At 49.2% G+C, this 23,862-nt stretch overlaps 9 non-coding genes across 9 annotated transcripts; all 9 read right to left on the bottom strand.

Annotated features, from left to right (window-relative positions):
• Positions 1 to 513: 513 nt before the first annotated feature.
• Positions 514 to 585, bottom strand: trnad-guc (transfer RNA aspartic acid (anticodon GUC)). The gene has a single exon. It is a non-coding gene; the product is annotated as a tRNA-Asp (tRNA).
• Positions 586 to 2,186: 1,601 nt separating this feature from the next.
• On the bottom strand, positions 2,187 to 2,258 carry trnad-guc (transfer RNA aspartic acid (anticodon GUC)). The gene has a single exon. It is a non-coding gene; the product is annotated as a tRNA-Asp (tRNA).
• A 2,048-nt stretch (positions 2,259 to 4,306) lies between these two features.
• On the bottom strand, positions 4,307 to 4,378 carry trnad-guc (transfer RNA aspartic acid (anticodon GUC)). Its single transcript has one exon. It is a non-coding gene; the product is annotated as a tRNA-Asp (tRNA).
• A 3,092-nt stretch (positions 4,379 to 7,470) lies between these two features.
• Positions 7,471 to 7,542, bottom strand: trnad-guc (transfer RNA aspartic acid (anticodon GUC)). Its single transcript has one exon. It is a non-coding gene; the product is annotated as a tRNA-Asp (tRNA).
• A 3,844-nt stretch (positions 7,543 to 11,386) lies between these two features.
• Positions 11,387 to 11,458, bottom strand: trnad-guc (transfer RNA aspartic acid (anticodon GUC)). The gene has a single exon. It is a non-coding gene; the product is annotated as a tRNA-Asp (tRNA).
• Positions 11,459 to 13,807: 2,349 nt separating this feature from the next.
• Positions 13,808 to 13,879, bottom strand: trnad-guc (transfer RNA aspartic acid (anticodon GUC)). The gene has a single exon. It is a non-coding gene; the product is annotated as a tRNA-Asp (tRNA).
• A 6,392-nt stretch (positions 13,880 to 20,271) lies between these two features.
• Positions 20,272 to 20,343, bottom strand: trnad-guc (transfer RNA aspartic acid (anticodon GUC)). The gene has a single exon. It is a non-coding gene; the product is annotated as a tRNA-Asp (tRNA).
• Positions 20,344 to 20,732: 389 nt separating this feature from the next.
• Positions 20,733 to 20,804, bottom strand: trnad-guc (transfer RNA aspartic acid (anticodon GUC)). Its single transcript has one exon. It is a non-coding gene; the product is annotated as a tRNA-Asp (tRNA).
• A 2,629-nt stretch (positions 20,805 to 23,433) lies between these two features.
• trnad-guc (transfer RNA aspartic acid (anticodon GUC)) lies at positions 23,434 to 23,505 on the bottom strand. Its single transcript has one exon. It is a non-coding gene; the product is annotated as a tRNA-Asp (tRNA).
• Between the last annotated feature and the right edge of the window lie 357 nt (positions 23,506 to 23,862).

The raw sequence follows: 23,862 nt of genomic DNA, 5'->3' as shown, positions 1-23,862 counted from the left end.
GTACTGAAGAGGGCGTCCACGTGCGGAAACCCGAGAATATAAACGAGACTGCAAAGTTGTTGTCGAAGAAGGGTCTGACACGGACAATCGCGCCCGTCGGCTCCAGTACAATAGCCTAGCGTTTCCTTGAATCACTTGAAGGCGTCGGACTCTAAGTCCGACGGGGTTTTCTTGCGCAGGTATGAACCCTGCTCGCAGCTTTGTCAGCTGTAGGTGACAAGTCACTGGTGCTCAGTCTCCTGCTGTTTGTCTAAAGCAAATTGGCACAAACAGAGTGTTTAATTGGCAAAACTTTGAATCCACTTGCAAGGCCTGCTTTCTTGAACCACATAAAGCGGGAGAGCCGTCTATTAGCGGAGTGATTTGATCTGGTGCGGTAAGGGCAGAAAAATCTGAAACAAAAGGAGAGTATATGCGTCGCATGGAAACTATGGCTCACCGCGGACAGAATGGCACTCGGCTGAGCAAACAGGGCCCGTGGCTTTCATACAGTCGGGCCTAATGCAAAACGAGCTCCCCGTCGGGGAATCGAACCCCGGTCTTCCGCGTGACAGGCGGAGATACTGTCCACTATACTAACGAGGAAAGCCTGACGGGCTGTGGGAAGACCCGTGACATCCAGGAATGTTGAGACCATGAGCGACCAAAAACGTAAATGAGCCTTGGAGTCCCTCTTAAGCCTTGTCTCATGCTCCGTCGCGGGTACGGCTGGTGAAGAAGGTTGGCACATTCAAACGATCGAAACATAAACCATCAGAACATAAATGAACCAAGGAAATGCACTTAAGCCTTGTCTCACGCTCCCTTCCTCTGATGGCCAGGAGAAAATGGCACTGGACTTGGGGTCTCCCCTACGCAAGTCCAAGCCCGCTCAAGGCATGTCAACGGTCTGTGTCAACTAACCCGCGTGCACTAACTTGCCGACTGCATGGAGAAAAGGGCACTGGACTGGAACTACACTGGGGTTTCACCTGTGCAACTTGAAGCCTGTTATGAAACTGTGTCGTAATGCAGAGCGAACTCTATTCAGATGAGCAGGAAAGCACCTTGGCATTCACCAAACAGGCTTGTGCAAAACAAATTTTCTCTCCTAGGAAAATGCTTTGACGTAAAGTAAGTCGTCCGAATATGTTCATGTAAACTAGTAAAGGCTCTAATTACTTGACTGGAGTAAATGTACTGAAGAGGGCGTCCACGTGCGGAAACCCGAGAATATAAACGAGACTGCAAAGTTGTTGTCGAAGAAGGGTCTGACACGGACAATCGCGCCCGTCGGCTCCAGTACAATAGCCTAGCGTTTCCTTGAATCACTTGAAGGCGTCGGACTCTAAGTCCGACGGGGTTTTCTTGCGCAGGTATGAACCCTGCTCGCAGCTTTGTCAGCTGTAGGTGACAAGTCACTGGTGCTCAGTCTCCTGCTGTTTGTCTAAAGCAAATTGGCACAAACAGAGTGTTTAATTGGCAAAACTTTGAATCCACTTGCAAGGCCTGCTTTCTTGAACCACATAAAGCGGGAGAGCCGTCTATTAGCGGAGTGATTTGATCTGGTGCGGTAAGGGCAGAAAAATCTGAAACAAATTTTCTCTCCTAGGAAAATGCTTTGACGTAACGTAAGTCGTCCGAATGTGTTCATGTAAACTAGTAAAGGCTCTAATTACTTGACTGGAGTAAATGTACTGAAGAGGGCGTCCACGTGCGGAAACCCGAGAATATAAACGAGACTGCAAAGTTGTTGTCGAAGAAGGGTCTGACACGGACAATCGCGCCCGTCGGCTCCAGTACAATAGCCTAGCGTTTCCTTGAATCACTTGAAGGCGTCGGACTCTAAGTCCGACGGGGTTTTCTTGCGCAGGTATGAACCCTGCTCGCAGCTTTGTCAGCTGTAGGTGACAAGTCACTGGTGCTCAGTCTCCTGCTGTTTGTCTAAAGCAAATTGGCACAAACAGAGTGTTTAATTGGCAAAACTTTGAATCCACTTGCAAGGCCTGCTTTCTTGAACCACATAAAGCGGGAGAGCCGTCTATTAGCGGAGTGATTTGATCTGGTGCGGTAAGGGCAGAAAAATCTGAAACAAAAGGAGAGTATATGCGTCGCATGGAAACTATGGCTCACCGCGGACAGAATGGCACTCGGCTGAGCAAACAGGGCCCGTGGCTTTCATACAGTCGGGCCTAATGCAAAACGAGCTCCCCGTCGGGGAATCGAACCCCGGTCTTCCGCGTGACAGGCGGAGATACTGTCCACTATACTAACGAGGAAAGCCTGACGGGCTGTAGGAAGACCAGCCGCGGGTACGGCTGGTGAAGAAGGTTGGCACATTCAAACGATCGAAACATAAACCATCAGAACATAAATGAACCAAGGAAATGCACTTAAGCCTTGTCTCACGCTCCCTTCCTCTGATGGCCAGGAGAAAATGGCACTGGACTTGGGGTCTCCCCTACGCAAGTCCAAGCCCGCTCAAGGCATGTCAACGGTCTGTGTCAACTAACCCGCGTGCACTAACTTGCCGACTGCATGGAGAAAAGGGCACTGGACTGGAACTACACTGGGGTTTCACCTGTGCAACTTTAAGCCTGTTATGAAACTGTGTCGTAATGCAGAGCGAACTCTATTCAGATGAGCAGGAAAGCACCTTGGCATTCACCAAACAGGCTTGTGCAAAACAAATTTTCTCTCCTAGGAAAATGCTTTGACGTAAAGTAAGTCGTCCGAATATGTTCATGTAAACTTGTAAAGGCTCTAATTACTTGACTGGAGTAAATGTACTGAAGAGGGCGTCCACGTGCGGAAACCCGAGAATATAAACGAGACTGCAAAGTTGTTGTCGAAGAAGGGTCTGACACGGACAATCGCGCCCGTCGGCTCCAGTACAATAGCCTAGCGTTTCCTTGAATCACTTGAAGGCGTCGGACTCTAAGTCCGACGGGGTTTTCTTGCGCAGGTATGAACCCTGCTCGCAGCTTTGTCAGCTGTAGGTGACAAGTCACTGGTGCTCAGTCTCCTGCTGTTTGTCTAAAGCAAATTGGCACAAACAGAGTGTTTAATTGGCAAAACTTTGAATCCACTTGCAAGGCCTGCTTTCTTGAACCACATAAAGCGGGAGAGCCGTCTATTAGCGGAGTGATTTGATCTGGTGCGGTAAGGGCAGAAAAATCTGAAACAAAAGGAGAGTATATGCGTCGCATGGAAACTATGGCTCACCGCGGACAGAATGGCACTCGAGCCGTGAAATCCTGGAATGTTGAGACCATGAGCGACCAAAAACGTAAATGAGCCTTGGAGTCCCTCTTAAGCCTTGTCTCATGCTCCGTCGCGGGTACGGCTGGTGAAGAAGGTTGGCACATTCAAACGATCGAAACATAAACCATCAGAACATAAATGAACCAAGGAAATGCACTTAAGCCTTGTCTCACGCTCCCTTCCTCTGATGGCCAGGAGAAAATGGCACTGGACTTGGGGTCTCCCCTACGCATGTCCAAGCCCGCTCAAGGCATGTCAACGGTCTGTGTCAACTAACGCGCGTGCACTAACTTGCCGACTGCGTGGAGAAAAGGGCACTGGACTGGAACTACACTGGGGTTTCACCTGTGCAACTTGAAGCCTGTTATGAAACTGTGTCGTAATGCAGAGCGAACTCTATTCAGATGAGCAGGAAAGCACCTTGGCATTCACCAAACAGGCTTGTGCAAAACAAATTTTCTCTCCTAGGAAAATGCTTTGACGTAACGTAAGTCGTCCGAATGTGTTCATGTAAACTAGTAAAGGCTCTAATTACTTGACTGGAGTAAATGTACTGAAGAGGGCGTCCACGTGCGGAAACCCGAGAATATAAACGAGACTGCAAAGTTGTTGTCGAAGAAGGGTCTGACACGGACAATCGCGCCCGTCGGCTCCAGTACAATAGCCTAGCGTTTCCTTGAATCACTTGAAGGCGTCGGACTCTAAGTCCGACGGGGTTTTCTTGCGCAGGTATGAACCCTGCTCGCAGCTTTGTCAGCTGTAGGTGACAAGTCACTGGTGCTCAGTCTCCTGCTGTTTGTCTAAAGCAAATTGGCACAAACAGAGTGTTTAATTGGCAAAACTTTGAATCCACTTGCAAGGCCTGCTTTCTTGAACCACATAAAGCGGGAGAGCCGTCTATTAGCGGAGTGATTTGATCTGGTGCGGTAAGGGCAGAAAAATCTGAAACAAAAGGAGAGTATATGCGTCGCATGGAAACTATGGCTCACCGCGGACAGAATGGCACTCGGCTGAGCAAACAGGGCCCGTGGCTTTCATACAGTCGGGCCTAATGCAAAACGAGCTCCCCATCGGGGAATCGAACCCCGGTCTTCCGCGTGACAGGCGGAGATACTGTCCGCTATACTAACGAGGAAAGCCTGACGGGCTGTGGGAAGACCCGTGACAACCTGGAATGTTGAGACCATGAGCGACCAAAAACGTAAATGAGCCTTGGAGTCCCTCTTAAGCCTTGTCTCATGCTCCGTCGCGGGTACGGCTGGTGAAGAAGGTTGGCACATTCAAACGATCGAAACATAAACCATCAGAACATAAATGAACCAAGGAAATGCACTTAAGCCTTGTCTCACGCTCCCTTCCTCTGATGGCCAGGAGAAAATGGCACTGGACTTGGGGTCTCCCCTACGCAAGTCCAAGCCCGCTCAAGGCATGTCAACGGTCTGTGTCAACTAACCCGCGTGCACTAACTTGCCGACTGCGTGGAGAAAAGGGCACTGGACTGGAACTACACTGGGGTTTCACCTGTGCAACTTGAAGCCTGTTATGAAACTGTGTCGTAATGCAGAGCGAACTCTATTCAGATGAGCAGGAAAGCACCTTGGCATTCACCAAACAGGCTTGTGCAAAACAAATTTTCTCTCCTAGGAAAATGCTTTGACGTAACGTAAGTCGTCCGAATGTGTTCATGTAAACTAGTAAAGGCTCTAATTACTTGACTGGAGTAAATGTACTGAAGAGGGCGTCCACGTGCGGAAACCCGAGAATATAAACGAGACTGCAAAGTTGTTGTCGAAGAAGGGTCTGACACGGACAATCGCGCCCGTCGGCTCCAGTACAATAGCCTAGCGTTTCCTTGAATCACTTGAAGGCGTCGGACTCTAAGTCCGACGGGGTTTTCTTGCGCAGGTATGAACCCTGCTCGCAGCTTTGTCAGCTGTAGGTGACAAGTCACTGGTGCTCAGTCTCCTGCTGTTTGTCTAAAGCAAATTGGCACAAACAGAGTGTTTAATTGGCAAAACTTTGAATCCACTTGCAAGGCCTGATTTCTTGAACCACATAAAGCGGGAGAGCCGTCTATTAGCGGAGTGATTTGATCTGGTGCGGTAAGGGCAGAAAAATCTGAAACAAAAGGAGAGTATATGCGTCGCATGGAAACTATGGCTCACCGCGGACAGAATGGCACTCGACCCGTGAAATCCTGGAATGTTGAGACCATGAGCGACCAAAAACGTAAATGAGCCTTGGAGTCCCTCTTAAGCCTTGTCTCATGCTCCGTCGCGGGTACGGCTGGTGAAGAAGGTTGGCACATTCAAACGATCGAAACATAAACCATCAGAACATAAATGAACCAAGGAAATGCACTTAAGCCTTGTCTCACGCTCCCTTCCTCTGATGGCCAGGAGAAAATGGCACTGGACTTGGGGTCTCCCCTACGCAAGTCCAAGACCGCTCAAGGCATGTCAACGGTCTGTGTCAACTAACGCGCGTGCACTAACTTGCCGACTGCGTGGAGAAAAGGGCACTGGACTGGAACTACACTGGGGTTTCACCTGTGCAACTTGAAACCTGTTATGAAACTGTGTCGTAATGCAGAGCGAACTCTATTCAGATGAGCAGGAAAGCACCTTGGCATTCACCAAACAGGCTTGTGCAAAACAAATTTTCTCTCCTAGGAAAATGCTTTGACGTAACGTAAGTCGTCCGAATGTGTTCATGTAAACTAGTAAAGGCTCTAATTACTTGACTGGAATAAATGTACTGAAGAGGGCGTCCACGTGCGGAAACCCGAGAATATAAACGAGACTGCAAAGTTGTTGTCGAAGAAGGGTCTGACACGGACAATCGCGCCCGTCGGCTCCAGTACAATAGCCTAGCGTTTCCTTGAATCACTTGAAGGCGTCGGACTCTAAGTCCGACGGGGTTTTCTTGCGCAGGTATGAACCCTGCTCGCAGCTTTGTCAGCTGTAGGTGACAAGTCACTGGTGCTCAGTCTCCTGCTGTTTGTCTAAAGCAAATTGGCACAAACAGAGTGTTTAATTGGCAAAACTTTGAATCCACTTGCAAGGCCTGCTTTCTTGAACCACATAAAGCGGGAGAGCCGTCTATTAGCGGAGTGATTTGATCTGGTGCGGTAAGGGCAGAAAAATCTGAAACAAAAGGAGAGTATATGCGTCGCATGGAAACTATGGCTCACCGCGGACAGAATGGCACTCGAGCCGTGAAATCCTGGAATGTTGAGACCATGAGCGACCAAAAACGTAAATGAGCCTTGGAGTCCCTCTTAAGCCTTGTCTCATGCTCCGTCGCGGGTACGGCTGGTGAAGAAGGTTGGCACATTCAAACGATCGAAACATAAACCATCAGAACATAAATGAACCAAGGAAATGCACTTAAGCCTTGTCTCACGCTCCCTTCCTCTGATGGCCAGGAGAAAATGGCACTGGACTTGGGGTCTCCCCTACGCAAGTCCAAGCCCGCTCAAGGCATGTCAACGGTCTGTGTCAACTAACGCGCGTGCACTAACTTGCCGACTGCGTGGAGAAAAGGGCACTGGACTGGAACTACACTGGGGTTTCACCTGTGCAACTTGAAACCTGTTATGAAACTGTGTCGTAATGCAGAGCGAACTCTATTCAGATGAGCAGGAAAGCACCTTGGCATTCACCAAACAGGCTTGTGCAAAACAAATTTTCTCTCCTAGGAAAATGCTTTGACGTAACGTAAGTCGTCCGAATGTGTTCATGTAAACTAGTAAAGGCTCTAATTACTTGACTGGAGTAAATGTACTGAAGAGGGCGTCCACGTGCGGAAACCCGAGAATATAAACGAGACTGCAAAGTTGTTGTCGAAGAAGGGTCTGACACGGACAATCGCGCCCGTCGGCTCCAGTACAATAGCCTAGCGTTTCCTTGAATCTCTTGAAGGCGTCGGACTCTAAGTCCGACGGGGTTTTCTTGCGCAGGTATGAACCCTGCTCGCAGCTTTGTCAGCTGTAGGTGACAAGTCACTGGTGCTCAGTCTCCTGCTGTTTGTCTAAAGCAAATTGGCACAAACAGAGTGTTTAATTGGCAAAACTTTGAATCCACTTGCAAGGCCTGCTTTCTTGAACCACATAAAGCGGGAGAGCCGTCTATTAGCGGAAACTATGGCTCACCGCGGACAGAATGGCACTCGGCTGAGCAAACAGGGCCCGTGGCTTTCATACAGTCGGGCCTAATGCAAAACGAGCTCCCCGTCGGGGAATCGAACCCCGGTCTTCCGCGTGACAGGCGGAGATACTGTCCGCTATACTAACGAGGAAAGCCTGACGGGCTGTGGGAAGACCCGTGACATCCAGGAATGTTGAGACCATGAGCGACCAAAAACGTAAATGAGCCTTGGAGTCCCTCTTAAGCCTTGTCTCATGCTCCGTCGCGGGTACGGCTGGTGAAGAAGGTTGGCACATTCAAACGATCGAAACATAAACCATCAGAACATAAATGAACCAAGGAAATGCACTTAAGCCTTGTCTCACGCTCCCTTCCTCTGATGGCCAGGAGAAAATGGCACTGGACTTGGGGTCTCCCCTACGCAAGTCCAAGCCCGCTCAAGGCATGTCAACGGTCTGTGTCAACTAACCCGCGTGCACTAACATGCCGACTGCGTGGAGAAAAGGGCACTGGACTGGAACTACACTGGGGTTTCACCTGTGCAACTTGAAGCCTGTTATGAAACTGTGTCGTAATGCAGAGCGAACTCTATTCAGATGAGCAGGAAAGCACCTTGGCATTCACCAAACAGGCTTGTGCAAAACAAATTTTCTCTCCTAGGAAAATGCTTTGACGTAACGTAAGTCGTCCGAATGTGTTCATGTAAACTAGTAAAGGCTCTAATTACTTGACTGGAGTAAATGTACTGAAGAGGGCGTCCACGTGCGGAAACCCGAGAATATAAACGAGACTGCAAAGTTGTTGTCGAAGAAGGGTCTGACACGGACAATCGCGCCCGTCGGCTCCAGTACAATAGCCTAGCGTTTCCTTGAATCACTTGAAGGCGTCGGACTCTAAGTCCGACGGGGTTTTCTTGCGCAGGTATGAACCCTGCTCGCAGCTTTGTCAGCTGTAGGTGACAAGTCACTGGTGCTCAGTCTCCTGCTGTTTGTCTAAAGCAAATTGGCACAAACAGAGTGTTTAATTGGCAAAACTTTGAATCCACTTGCAAGGCCTGCTTTCTTGAACCACATAAAGCGGGAGAGCCGTCTATTAGCGGAGTGATTTGATCTGGTGCGGTAAGGGCAGAAAAATCTGAAACAAATTTTCTCTCCTAGGAAAATGCTTTGACGTAACGTAAGTCGTCCGAATGTGTTCATGTAAACTAGTAAAGGCTCTAATTACTTGACTGGAGTAAATGTACTGAAGAGGGCGTCCACGTGCGGAAACCCGAGAATATAAACGAGACTGCAAAGTTGTTGTCGAAGAAGGGTCTGACACGGACAAACGCGCCCGTCAGCTCCAGTACAATAGCCTAGCGTTTCCTTGAATCACTTGAAGGCGTCGGACTCTAAGTCCGACGGGGTTTTCTTGCGCAGGTATGAACCCTGCTCGCAGCTTTGTCAGCTGTAGGTGACAAGTCACTGGTGCTCAGTCTCCTGCTGTTTGTCTAAAGCAAATTGGCACAAACAGAGTGTTTAATTGGCAAAACTTTGAATCCACTTGCAAGGCCTGCTTTCTTGAACCACATAAAGCGGGAGAGCCGTCTATTAGCGGAGTGATTTGATCTGGTGCGGTAAGGGCAGAAAAATCTGAAACAAAAGGAGAGTATATGCGTCGCATGGAAACTATGGCTCACCGCGGACAGAATGGCACTCGAGCCGTGAAATCCTGGAATGTTGAGACCATGAGCGACCAAAAACGTAAATGAGCCTTGGAGTCCCTCTTAAGCCTTGTCTCATGCTCCGTCGCGGGTACGGCTGGTGAAGAAGGTTGGCACATTCAAACGATCGAAACATAAACCATCAGAACATAAATGAACCAAGGAAATGCACTTAAGCCTTGTCTCACGCTCCCTTCCTCTGATGGCCAGGAGAAAATGGCACTGGACTTGGGGTCTCCCCTACGCAAGTCCAAGACCGCTCAAGGCATGTCAACGGTCTGTGTCAACTAACGCGCGTGCACTAACTTGCCGACTGCGTGGAGAAAAGGGCACTGGACTCGAACTACACTGGGGTTTCACCTGTGCAACTTGAAACCTGTTATGAAACTGTGTCGTAATGCAGAGCGAACTCTATTCAGATGACCAGGAAAGCACCTTGGCATTCACCAAACAGGCTTGTGCAAAACAAATTTTCTCTCCTAGGAAAATGCTTTGACGTAACGTAAGTCGTCCAAATGTGTTCATGTAAACTAGTAAAGGCTCTAATTACTTGACTGGAATAAATGTACTGAAGAGGGCGTCCACGTGCGGAAACCCGAGAATATAAACGAGACTGCAAAGTTGTTGTCGAAGAAGGGTCTGACACGGACAATCGCGCCCGTTGGCTCCAGTACAATAGCCTAGCGTTTCCTTCGCGTGCACTAACTTGCCGACTGCATGGAGAAAAGGGCACTGGACTCGAACTACACTGGGGTTTCACCTGTGCAACTTGAAGCCTGTTATGAAACTGTGTCTAATGCAGAGCGAACTCTATTCAGATGAGCAGGAAAGCACCTTGGCATTCACCAAACAGGCTTGTGCAAAACAAATTTTCTCTCCTAGGAAAATGCTTTGACGTAATGTAAGTCGTCCGAATATGTTCATGTAAACTAGTAAAGGCTCTAATTACTTGACTGTATGAATGTACTGAAGAGGGCGTCCACGTGCGGAAACCCGAGAATATAAACGAGACTGCAAAGTTGTTGTCGAAGAAGGGTCTGACACGGACAATCGCGCCCGTCGGCTCCAGTACAATAGCCTAGCGTTTCCTTGAATCACTTGAAGGCGTCGGACTCTAAGTCCGACGGGGTTTTCTTGCGCAGGTATGAACCCTGCTCGCAGCTTTGTCAGCTGTAGGTGACAAGTCACTGGTGCTCAGTCTCCTGCTGTTTGTCTAAAGCAAATTGGCACAAACAGAGTGTTTAATTGGCAAAACTTTGAATCCACTTGCAAGGCCTGCTTTCTTGAACCACATAAAGCGGGAGAGCCGTCTATTAGCGGAGTGATTTGATCTGGTGCGGTAAGGGCAGAAAAATCTGAAACAAAAGGAGAGTATATGCGTCGCATGGAAACTATGGCTCACCGCGGACAGAATGGCACTCGAGCCGTGAAATCCTGGAATGTTGAGACCATGAGCGACCAAAAACGTAAATGAGCCTTGGAGTCCCTCTTAAGCCTTGTCTCATGCTCCGTCGCGGGTACGGCTGGTGAAGAAGGTTGGCACATTCAAACGATCGAAACATAAACCATCAGAACATAAATGAACCAAGGAAATGCACTTAAGCCTTGTCTCACGCTCCCTTCCTCTGATGGCCAGGAGAAAATGGCACTGGACTTGGGGTCTCCCCTACGCAAGTCCAAGCCCGCTCAAGGCATGTCAACGGTCTGTGTCAACTAACGCGCGTGCACTAACTTGCCGACTGCGTGGAGAAAAGGGCACTGGACTGGAACTACACTGGGGTTTCACCTGTGCAACTTGAAACCTGTTATGAAACTGTGTCGTAATGCAGAGCGAACTCTATTCAGATGAGCAGGAAAGCACCTTGGCATTCACCAAACAGGCTTGTGCAAAACAAATTTTCTCTCCTAGGAAAATGCTTTGACGTAACGTAAGTCGTCCGAATGTGTTCATGTAAACTAGTAAAGGCTCTAATTACTTGACTGGAGTAAATGTACTGAAGAGGGCGTCCACGTGCGGAAACCCGAGAATATAAACGAGACTGCAAAGTTGTTGTCGAAGAAGGGTCTGACACGGACAATCGCGCCCGTCAGCTCCAGTACAATAGCCTAGCGTTTCCTTGAATCTCTTGAAGGCGTCGGACTTAGAGTATCCGACAAAGTATCCTTTCTTGAACCACATAAAGCGGGAGAGCCGTCTATTAGCGGAAACTATGGCTCACCGCGGACAGAATGGCACTCGGCTGAGCAAACAGGGCCCGTGGCTTTCATACAGTCGGGCCTAATGCAAAACGAGCTCCCCGTCGGGGAATCGAACCCCGGTCTTCCGCGTGACAGGCGGAGATACTGTCCACTATACTAACGAGGAAAGCCTGACGGGCTGTGGGAAGACCCGTGACAACCTGGAATGTTGAGACCATGAGCGACCAAAAACGTAAATGAGCCTTGGAGACCCTCTTAAGCCTTGTCTCATGCTCCGTCGCGGGTACGGCTGGTGAAGAAGGTTGGCACATTCAAACGATCGAAACATAAACCATCAGAACATAAATGAACCAAGGAAATGCACTTAAGCCTTGTCTCACGCTCCCTTCCTCTGATGGCCAGGAGAAAATGGCACTGGACTTGGGGTCTCCCCTACGCATGTCCAAGCCCGCTCAAGGCATGTCAACGGTCTGTGTCAACTAACGAACTCTATTCAGATGACCAGGAAAGCACCTTGGCATTCACCAAACAGGCTTGTGCAAAACAAATTTTCTCTCCTAGGAAAATGCTTTGACGTAACGTAAGTCGTCCGAATGTGTTCATGTAAACTAGTAAAGGCTCTAATTACTTGACTGGAATAAATGTACTGAAGAGGGCGTCCACGTGCGGAAACCCGAGAATATAAACGAGACTGCAAAGTTGTTGTCGAAGAAGGGTCTGACACGGACAATCGCGCCCATTGGCTCCAGTACAATAGCCTAGCGTTTCCTTCGCGTGCACTAACTTGCCGACTGCATGGAGAAAAGGGCACTGGACTCGAACTACACTGGGGTTTCACCTGTGCAACTTGAAGCCTGTTATGAAACTGTGTCGTAATGCAGAGCGAACTCTATTCAGATGAGCAGGACAGCACCTTGGCATTCACCAAACAGGCTTGTGCAAAACAAATTTTCTCTCCTAGGAAAATGCTTTGACGTAATGTAAGTCGTCCGAATATGTTCATGTAAACTAGTAAAGGCTCTAATTACTTGACTGTATGAATGTACTGAAGAGGGCGTCCACGTGCGGAAACCCGAGAATATAAACGAGACTGCAAAGTTGTTGTCGAAGAAGGGTCTGACACGGACAATCGCGCCCGTCGGCTCCAGTACAATAGCCTAGCGTTTCCTTGAATCACTTGAAGGCGTCGGACTCTAAGTCCGACGGGGTTTTCTTGCGCAGGTATGAACCCTGCTCGCAGCTTTGTCAGCTGTAGGTGACAAGTCACTGGTGCTCAGTCTCCTGCTGTTTGTCTAAAGCAAATTGGCACAAACAGAGTGTTTAATTGGCAAAACTTTGAATCCACTTGCAAGGCCTGCTTTCTTGAACCACATAAAGCGGGAGAGCCGTCTATTAGCGGAGTGATTTGATCTGGTGCGGTAAGGGCAGAAAAATCTGAAACAAAAGGAGAGTATATGCGTCGCATGGAAACTATGGCTCACCGCGGACAGAATGGCACTCGAGCCGTGAAATCCTGGAATGTTGAGACCATGAGCGACCAAAAACGTAAATGAGCCTTGGAGTCCCTCTTAAGCCTTGTCTCATGCTCCGTCGCGGGTACGGCTGGTGAAGAAGGTTGGCACATTCAAACGATCGAAACATAAACCATCAGAACATAAATGAACCAAGGAAATGCACTTAAGCCTTGTCTCACGCTCCCTTCCTCTGATGGCCAGGAGAAAATGGCACTGGACTTGGGGTCTCCCCTACGCAAGTCCAAGCCCGCTCAAGGCATGTCAACGGTCTGTGTCAACTAACGCGCGTGCACTAACTTGCCGACTGCGTGGAGAAAAGGGCACTGGACTGGAACTACACTGGGGTTTCACCTGTGCAACTTGAAACCTGTTATGAAACTGTGTCGTAATGCAGAGCGAACTCTATTCAGATGAGCAGGAAAGCACCTTGGCATTCACCAAACAGGCTTGTGCAAAACAAATTTTCTCTCCTAGGAAAATGCTTTGACGTAACGTAAGTCGTCCGAATGTGTTCATGTAAACTAGTAAAGGCTCTAATTACTTGACTGGAGTAAATGTACTGAAGAGGGCGTCCACGTGCGGAAACCCGAGAATATAAACGAGACTGCAAAGTTGTTGTCGAAGAAGGGTCTGACACGGACAATCGCGCCCGTCGGCTCCAGTACAATAGCCTAGCGTTTCCTTGAATCTCTTGAAGGCGTCGGACTCTAAGTCCGACGGGGTTTTCTTGCGCAGGTATGAACCCTGCTCGCAGCTTTGTCAGCTGTAGGTGACAAGTCACTGGTGCTCAGTCTCCTGCTGTTTGTCTAAAGCAAATTGGCACAAACAGAGTGTTTAATTGGCAAAACTTTGAATCCACTTGCAAGGCCTGCTTTCTTGAACCACATAAAGCGGGAGAGCCGTCTATTAGCGGAAACTATGGCTCACCGCGGACAGAATGGCACTCGGCTGAGCAAACAGGGCCCGTGGCTTTCATACAGTCGGGCCTAATGCAAAACGAGCTCCCCGTCGGGGAATCGAACCCCGGTCTTCCGCGTGACAGGCGGAGATACTGTCCACTATACTAACGAGGAAAGCCTGACGGGCTGTGGGAAGACCCGTGACAACCTGGAATGTTGAGACCATGAGCGACCAAAAACGTAAATGAGCCTTGGAGACCCTCTTAAGCCTTGTCTCATGCTCCGTCGCGGGTACGGCTGGTGAAGAAGGTTGGCACATTCAAACGATCGAAACATAAACCATCAGAACATAAATGAACCAAGGAAATGCACTTAAGCCTTGTCTCACGCTCCCTTCCTCTGATGGCCAGGAGAAAATGGCACTGGACTTGGGGTCTCCCCTACGCATGTCCAAGCCCGCTCAAGGCATGTCAACGGTCTGTGTCAACTAACGCGCGTGCACTAACTTGCCGACTGCGTGGAGAAAAGGGCACTGGACTGGAACTACACTGGGGTTTCACCTGTGCAACTTGAAGCCTGTTATGAAACTGTGTCGTAATGCAGAGCGAACTCTATTCAGATGAGCAGGAAAGCACCTTGGCATTCACCAAACAGGCTTGTGCAAAACAAATTTTCTCTCCTAGGAAAATGCTTTGACGTAACGTAAGTCGTCCGAATGTGTTCATGTAAACTAGTAAAGGCTCTAATTACTTGACTGGAGTAAATGTACTGAAGAGGGCGTCCACGTGCGGAAACCCGAGAATATAAACGAGACTGCAAAGTTGTTGTCGAAGAAGGGTCTGACACGGACAATCGCGCCCGTCGGCTCCAGTACAATAGCCTAGCGTTTCCTTGAATCACTTGAAGGCGTCGGACTCTAAGTCCGACGGGGTTTTCTTGCGCAGGTATGAACCCTGCTCGCAGCTTTGTCAGCTGTAGGTGACAAGTCACTGGTGCTCAGTCTCCTGCTGTTTGTCTAAAGCAAATTGGCACAAACAGAGTGTTTAATTGGCAAAACTTTGAATCCACTTGCAAGGCCTGCTTTCTTGAACCACATAAAGCGGGAGAGCCGTCTATTAGCGGAGTGATTTGATCTGGTGCGGTAAGGGCAGAAAAATCTGAAACAAAAGGAGAGTATATGCGTCGCATGGAAACTATGGCTCACCGCGGACAGAATGGCACTCGAGCCGTGAAATCCTGGAATGTTGAGACCATGAGCGACCAAAAACGTAAATGAGCCTTGGAGACCCTCTTAAGCCTTGTCTCATGCTCCGTCGCGGGTACGGCTGGTGAAGAAGGTTGGCACATTCAAACGATCGAAACATAAACCATCAGAACATAAATGAACCAAGGAAATGCACTTAAGCCTTGTCTCACGCTCCCTTCCTCTGATGGCCAGGAGAAAATGGCACTGGACTTGGGGTCTCCCCTACGCATGTCCAAGCCCGCTCAAGGCATGTCAACGGTCTGTGTCAACTAACGCGCGTGCACTAACTTGCCGACTGCGTGGAGAAAAGGGCACTGGACTGGAACTACACTGGGGTTTCACCTGTGCAACTTGAAGCCTGTTATGAAACTGTGTCGTAATGCAGAGCGAACTCTATTCAGATGAGCAGGAAAGCACCTTGGCATTCACCAAACAGGCTTGTGCAAAACAAATTTTCTCTCCTAGGAAAATGCTTTGACGTAACGTAAGTCGTCCGAATGTGTTCATGTAAACTAGTAAAGGCTCTAATTACTTGACTGGAGTAAATGTACTGAAGAGGGCGTCCACGTGCGGAAACCCGAGAATATAAACGAGACTGCAAAGTTGTTGTCGAAGAAGGGTCTGACACGGACAATCGCGCCCGTCGGCTCCAGTACAATAGCCTAGCGTTTCCTTGAATCACTTGAAGGCGTCGGACTCTAAGTCCGACGGGGTTTTCTTGCGCAGGTATGAACCCTGCTCGCAGCTTTGTCAGCTGTAGGTGACAAGTCACTGGTGCTCAGTCTCCTGCTGTTTGTCTAAAGCAAATTGGCACAAACAGAGTGTTTAATTGGCAAAACTTTGAATCCACTTGCAAGGCCTGCTTTCTTGAACCACATAAAGCGGGAGAGCCGTCTATTAGCGGAGTGATTTGATCTGGTGCGGTAAGGGCAGAAAAATCTGAAACAAAAGGAGAGTATATGCGTCGCATGGAAACTATGGCTCACCGCGGACAGAATGGCACTCGAGCCGTGAAATCCTGGAATGTTGAGACCATGAGCGACCAAAAACGTAAATGAGCCTTGGAGACCCTCTTAAGCCTTGTCTCATGCTCCGTCGCGGGTACGGCTGGTGAAGAAGGTTGGCACATTCAAACGATCGAAACATAAACCATCAGAACATAAATGAACCAAGGAAATGCACTTAAGCCTTGTCTCACGCTCCCTTCCTCTGATGGCCAGGACAAAATGGCACTGGACTTGGGGTCTCCCCTACGCATGTCCAAGCCCGCTCAAGGCATGTCAACGGTCTGTGTCAACTAACGCGCGTGCACTAACTTGCCGACTGCGTGGAGAAAAGGGCACTGGACTGGAACTACACTGGGGTTTCACCTGTGCAACTTGAAGCCTGTTATGAAACTGTGTCGTAATGCAGAGCGAACTCTATTCAGATGAGCAGGAAAGCACCTTGGCATTCACCAAACAGGCTTGTGCAAAACAAATTTTCTCTCCTAGGAAAATGCTTTGACGTAACGTAAGTCGTCCGAATGTGTTCATGTAAACTAGTAAAGGCTCTAATTACTTGACTGGAGTAAATGTACTGAAGAGGGCGTCCACGTGCGGAAACCCGAGAATATAAACGAGACTGCAAAGTTGTTGTCGAAGAAGGGTCTGACACGGACAATCGCGCCCGTCGGCTCCAGTACAATAGCCTAGCGTTTCCTTGAATCACTTGAAGGCGTCGGACTCTAAGTCCGACGGGGTTTTCTTGCGCAGGTATGAACCCTGCTCGCAGCTTTGTCAGCTGTAGGTGACAAGTCACTGGTGCTCAGTCTCCTGCTGTTTGTCTAAAGCAAATTGGCACAAACAGAGTGTTTAATTGGCAAAACTTTGAATCCACTTGCAAGGCCTGCTTTCTTGAACCACATAAAGCGGGAGAGCCGTCTATTAGCGGAGTGATTTGATCTGGTGCGGTAAGGGCAGAAAAATCTGAAACAAAAGGAGAGTATATGCGTCGCATGGAAACTATGGCTCACCGCGGACGGAATGGCACTCGGCTGAGCAAACAGGGCCCGTGGCTTTCATACAGTCGGGCCTAATGCAAAACGAGCTCCCCGTCGGGGAATCGAACCACGGTCTTCCGCGTGACAGGCGGAGATACTGTCCACTATACTAACGAGGAAAGCCTGACGGGCTGTGGGAAGACCCGTGACATCCAGGAATGTTGAGACCATGAGCGACCAAAAACGTAAATGAGCCTTGGAGTCCCTCTTAAGCCTTGTCTCATGCTCCGTCGCGGGTACGGCTGGTGAAGAAGGTTGGCACATTCAAACGATCGAAACATAAACCATCAGAACATAAATGAACCAAGGAAATGCACTTAAGCCTTGTCTCACGCTCCCTTCCTCTGATGGCCAGGAGAAAATGGCACTGGACTTGGGGTCTCCCCTACGCAAGTCCAAGCCCGCTCAAGGCATGTCAACGGTCTGTGTCAACTAACCCGCGTGCACTAACTTGCCGACTGCATGGAGAAAAGGGCACTGGACTGGAACTACACTGGGGTTTCACCTGTGCAACTTGAAGCCTGTTATGAAACTGTGTCGTAATGCAGAGCGAACTCTATTCAGATGAGCAGGAAAGCACCTTGGCATTCACCAAACAGGCTTGTGCAAAACAAATTTTCTCTCCTAGGAAAATGCTTTGACGTAAAGTAAGTCGTCCGAATATGTTCATGTAAACTAGTAAAGGCTCTAATTACTTGACTGGAGTAAATGTACTGAAGAGGGCGTCCACGTGCGGAAACCCGAGAATATAAACGAGACTGCAAAGTTGTTGTCGAAGAAGGGTCTGACACGGACAATCGCGCCCGTCGGCTCCAGTACAATAGCCTAGCGTTTCCTTGAATCACTTGAAGGCGTCGGACTCTAAGTCCGACGGGGTTTTCTTGCGCAGGTATGAACCCTGCTCGCAGCTTTGTCAGCTGTAGGTGACAAGTCACTGGTGCTCAGTCTCCTGCTGTTTGTCTAAAGCAAATTGGCACAAACAGAGTGTTTAATTGGCAAAACTTTGAATCCACTTGCAAGGCCTGCTTTCTTGAACCACATAAAGCGGGAGAGCCGTCTATTAGCGGAGTGATTTGATCTGGTGCGGTAAGGGCAGAAAAATCTGAAACAAAAGGAGAGTATATGCGTCGCATGGAAACTATGGCTCACCGCGGACAGAATGGCACTCGAGCCGTGAAATCCTGGAATGTTGAGACCATGAGCGACCAAAAACGTAAATGAGCCTTGGAGACCCTCTTAAGCCTTGTCTCATGCTCCGTCGCGGGTACGGCTGGTGAAGAAGGTTGGCACATTCAAACGATCGAAACATAAACCATCAGAACATAAATGAACCAAGGAAATGCACTTAAGCCTTGTCTCACGCTCCCTTCCTCTGATGGCCAGGAGAAAATGGCACTGGACTTGGGGTCTCCCCTACGCATGTCCAAGCCCGCTCAAGGCATGTCAACGGTCTGTGTCAACTAACGCGCGTGCACTAACTTGCCGACTGCGTGGAGAAAAGGGCACTGGACTGGAACTACACTGGGGTTTCACCTGTGCAACTTGAAGCCTGTTATGAAACTGTGTCGTAATGCAGAGCGAACTCTATTCAGATGAGCAGGAAAGCACCTTGGCATTCACCAAACAGGCTTGTGCAAAACAAATTTTCTCTCCTAGGAAAATGCTTTGACGTAACGTAAGTCGTCCGAATGTGTTCATGTAAACTAGTAAAGGCTCTAATTACTTGACTGGAGTAAATGTACTGAAGAGGGCGTCCACGTGCGGAAACCCGAGAATATAAACGAGACTGCAAAGTTGTTGTCGAAGAAGGGTCTGACACGGACAATCGCGCCCGTCGGCTCCAGTACAATAGCCTAGCGTTTCCTTGAATCACTTGAAGGCGTCGGACTCTAAGTCCGACGGGGTTTTCTTGCGCAGGTATGAACCCTGCTCGCAGCTTTGTCAGCTGTAGGTGACAAGTCACTGGTGCTCAGTCTCCTGCTGTTTGTCTAAAGCAAATTGGCACAAACAGAGTGTTTAATTGGCAAAACTTTGAATCCACTTGCAAGGCCTGCTTTCTTGAACCACATAAAGCGGGAGAGCCGTCTATTAGCGGAGTGATTTGATCTGGTGCGGTAAGGGCAGAAAAATCTGAAACAAAAGGAGAGTATATGCGTCGCATGGAAACTATGGCTCACCGCGGACAGAATGGCACTCGAGCCGTGAAATCCTGGAATGTTGAGACCATGAGCGACCAAAAACGTAAATGAGCCTTGGAGACCCTCTTAAGCCTTGTCTCATGCTCCGTCGCGGGTACGGCTGGTGAAGAAGGTTGGCACATTCAAACGATCGAAACATAAACCATCAGAACATAAATGAACCAAGGAAATGCACTTAAGCCTTGTCTCACGCTCCCTTCCTCTGATGGCCAGGACAAAATGGCACTGGACTTGGGGTCTCCCCTACGCATGTCCAAGCCCGCTCAAGGCATGTCAACGGTCTGTGTCAACTAACGCGCGTGCACTAACTTGCCGACTGCGTGGAGAAAAGGGCACTGGACTGGAACTACACTGGGGTTTCACCTGTGCAACTTGAAGCCTGTTATGAAACTGTGTCGTAATGCAGAGCGAACTCTATTCAGATGAGCAGGAAAGCACCTTGGCATTCACCAAACAGGCTTGTGCAAAACAAATTTTCTCTCCTAGGAAAATGCTTTGACGTAACGTAAGTCGTCCGAATGTGTTCATGTAAACTAGTAAAGGCTCTAATTACTTGACTGGAGTAAATGTACTGAAGAGGGCGTCCACGTGCGGAAACCCGAGAATATAAACGAGACTGCAAAGTTGTTGTCGAAGAAGGGTCTGACACGGACAATCGCGCCCGTCGGCTCCAGTACAATAGCCTAGCATTTCCTTGAATCACTTGAAGGCGTCGGACTCTAAGTCCGACGGGGTTTTCTTGCGCAGGTATGAACCCTGCTCGCAGCTTTGTCAGCTGTAGGTGACAAGTCACTGGTGCTCAGTCTCCTGCTGTTTGTCTAAAGCAAATTGGCACAAACAGAGTGTTTAATTGGCAAAACTTTGAATCCACTTGCAAGGCCTGCTTTCTTGAACCACATAAAGCGGGAGAGCCGTCTATTAGCGGAGTGATTTGATCTGGTGCGGTAAGGGCAGAAAAATCTGAAACAAAAGGAGAGTATATGCGTCGCATGGAAACTATGGCTCACCGCGGACAGAATGGCACTCGGCTGAGCAAACAGGGCCCGTGGCTTTCATACAGTCGGGCCTAATGCAAAACGAGCTCCCCATCGGGGAATCGAACCCCGGTCTTCCGCGTGACAGGCGGAGATACTGTCCGCTATACTAACGAGGAAAGCCTGACGGGCTGTGGGAAGACCCGTGACAACCTGGAATGTTGAGACCATGAGCGACCAAAAACGTAAATGAGCCTTGGAGTCCCTCTTAAGCCTTGTCTCATGCTCCGTCGCGGGTACGGCTGGTGAAGAAGGTTGGCACAAACAGAGTGTTTAATTGGCAAAACTTTGAATCCACTTGCAAGGCCTGCTTTCTTGAACCACATAAAGCGGGAGAGCCGTCTATTAGCGGAGTGATTTGATCTGGTGCGGTAAGGGCAGAAAAATCTGAAACAAAAGGAGAGTATATGCGTCGCATGGAAACTATGGCTCACCGCGGACAGAATGGCACTCGGCTGAGCAAACAGGGCCCGTGGCTTTCATACAGTCGGGCCTAATGCAAAACGAGCTCCCCGTCGGGGAATCGAACCCCGGTCTTCCGCGTGACAGGCGGAGATACTGTCCACTATACTAACGAGGAAAGCCTGACGGGCTGTGGGAAGACCCGTGACAACCTGGAATGTTGAGACCATGAGCGACCAAAAACGTAAATGAGCCTTGGAGTCCCTCTTAAGCCTTGTCTCATGCTCCGTCGCGGGTACGGCTGGTGTAGAAGGTTGGCACATTCAAACGATCGAAACATAAACCATCAGAACATAAATGAACCAAGGAAATGCACTTAAGCCTTGTCTCACGCTCCCTTCCTCTGATGGCCAGGAGAAAATGGCACTGGACTTGGGGTCTCCCCTACGCATGTCCAAGCCCGCTCAAGGCATGTCAACGGTCTGTGTCAACTAACGCGCGTGCACTAACTTGCCGACTGCGTGGAGAAAAGGGCACTGGACTGGAACTACACTGGGGTTTCACCTGTGCAACTTGAAGCCTGTTATGAAACTGTGTCGTAATGCAGAGCGAACTCTATTCAGATGAGCAGGAAAGCACCTTGGCATTCACCAAACAGGCTTGTGCAAAACAAATTTTCTCTCCTAGGAAAATGCTTTGACGTAACGTAAGTCGTCCGAATGTGTTCATGTAAACTAGTAAAGGCTCTAATTACTTGACTGGAGTAAATGTACTGAAGAGGGCGTCCACGTGCGGAAACCCGAGAATATAAACGAGACTGCAAAGTTGTTGTCGAAGAAGGGTCTGACACGGACAATCGCGCCCGTCGGCTCCAGTACAATAGCCTAGCGTTTCCTTGAATCACTTGAAGGCGTCGGACTCTAAGTCCGACGGGGTTTTCTTGCGCAGGTATGAACCCTGCTCGCAGCTTTGTCAGCTGTAGGTGACAAGTCACTGGTGCTCAGTCTCCTGCTGTTTGTCTAAAGCAAATTGGCACAAACAGAGTGTTTAATTGGCAAAACTTTGAATCCACTTGCAAGGCCTGCTTTCTTGAACCACATAAAGCGGGAGAGCCGTCTATTAGCGGAGTGATTTGATCTGGTGCGGTAAGGGCAGAAAAATCTGAAACAAAAGGAGAGTATATGCGTCGCATGGAAACTATGGCTCACCGCGGACAGAATGGCACTCGAGCCGTGAAATCCTGGAATGTTGAGACCATGAGCGACCAAAAACGTAAATGAGCCTTGGAGTCCCTCTTAAGCCTTGTCTCATGCTCCGTCGCGGGTACGGCTGGTGAAGAAGGTTGGCACATTCAAACGATCGAAACATAAACCATCAGAACATAAATGAACCAAGGAAATGCACTTAAGCCTTGTCTCACGCTCCCTTCCTCTGATGGCCAGGAGAAAATGGCACTGGACTTGGGGTCTCCCCTACGCATGTCCAAGCCCGCTCAAGGCATGTCAACGGTCTGTGTCAACTAACGCGCGTGCACTAACTTGCCGACTGCGTGGAGAAAAGGGCACTGGACTGGAACTACACTGGGGTTTCACCTGTGCAACTTGAAGCCTGTTATGAAACTGTGTCGTAATGCAGAGCGAACTCTATTCAGATGAGCAGGAAAGCACCTTGGCATTCACCAAACAGGCTTGTGCAAAACAAATTTTCTCTCCTAGGAAAATGCTTTGACGTAACGTAAGTCGTCCGAATGTGTTCATGTAAACTAGTAAAGGCTCTAATTACTTGACTGGAGTAAATGTACTGAAGAGGGCGTCCACGTGCGGAAACCCGAGAATATAAACGAGACTGCAAAGTTGTTGTCGAAGAAGGGTCTGACACGGACAATCGCGCCCGTCGGCTCCAGTACAATAGCCTAGCGTTTCCTTGAATCACTTGAAGGCGTCGGACTCTAAGTCCGACGGGGTTTTCTTGCGCAGGTATGAACCCTGCTCGCAGCTTTGTCAGCTGTAGGTGACAAGTCACTGGTGCTCAGTCTCCTGCTGTTTGTCTAAAGCAAATTGGCACAAACAGAGTGTTTAATTGGCAAAACTTTGAATCCACTTGCAAGGCCTGCTTTCTTGAACCACATAAAGCGGGAGAGCCGTCTATTAGCGGAGTGATTTGATCTGGTGCGGTAAGGGCAGAAAAATCTGAAACAAATTTTCTCTCCTAGGAAAATGCTTTGACGTAACGTAAGTCGTCCGAATGTGTTCATGTAAACTAGTAAAGGCTCTAATTACTTGACTGGAGTAAATGTACTGAAGAGGGCGTCCACGTGCGGAAACCCGAGAATATAAACGAGACTGCAAAGTTGTTGTCGAAGAAGGGTCTGACACGGACAATCGCGCCCGTCGGCTCCAGTACAATAGCCTAGCGTTTCCTTGAATCACTTGAAGGCGTCGGACTCTAAGTCCGACGGGGTTTTCTTGCGCAGGTATGAACCCTGCTCGCAGCTTTGTCAGCTGTAGGTGACAAGTCACTGGTGCTCAGTCTCCTGCTGTTTGTCTAAAGCAAATTGGCACAAACAGAGTGTTTAATTGGCAAAACTTTGAATCCACTTGCAAGGCCTGCTTTCTTGAACCACATAAAGCGGGAGAGCCGTCTATTAGCGGAGTGATTTGATCTGGTGCGGTAAGGGCAGAAAAATCTGAAACAAAAGGAGAGTATATGCGTCGCATGGAAACTATGGCTCACCGCGGACAGAATGGCACTCGGCTGAGCAAACAGGGCCCGTGGCTTTCATACAGTCGGGCCTAATGCAAAACGAGCTCCCCGTCGGGGAATCGAACCCCGGTCTTCCGCGTGACAGGCGGAGATACTGTCCACTATACTAACGAGGAAAGCCTGACGGGCTGTGGGAAGACCCGTGACAACCTGGAATGTTGAGACCATGAGCGACCAAAAACGTAAATGAGCCTTGGAGTCCCTCTTAAGCCTTGTCTCATGCTCCGTCGCGGGTACGGCTGGTGAAGAAGGTTGGCACATTCAAACGATCGAAACATAAACCATCAGAACATAAATGAACCAAGGAAATGCACTTAAGCCTTGTCTCACGCTCCCTTCCTCTGATGGCCAGGAGAAAATGGCACTGGACTTGGGGTCTCCCCTACGCATGTCCAAGCCCGCTCAAGGCATGTCAACGGTCTGTGTCAACTAACGCGCGTGCACTAACTTGCCGACTGCGTGGAGAAAAGGGC

This window comes from Ictalurus punctatus, chromosome 7, assembly GCF_001660625.3.
Source record: "Ictalurus punctatus breed USDA103 chromosome 7, Coco_2.0, whole genome shotgun sequence".
Lineage (NCBI taxonomy): Eukaryota > Metazoa > Chordata > Actinopteri > Siluriformes > Ictaluridae > Ictalurus > Ictalurus punctatus.
Note: the sequence above shows the minus strand (reverse complement) of the source record. Positions and strands in the feature narration are given on the sequence as shown.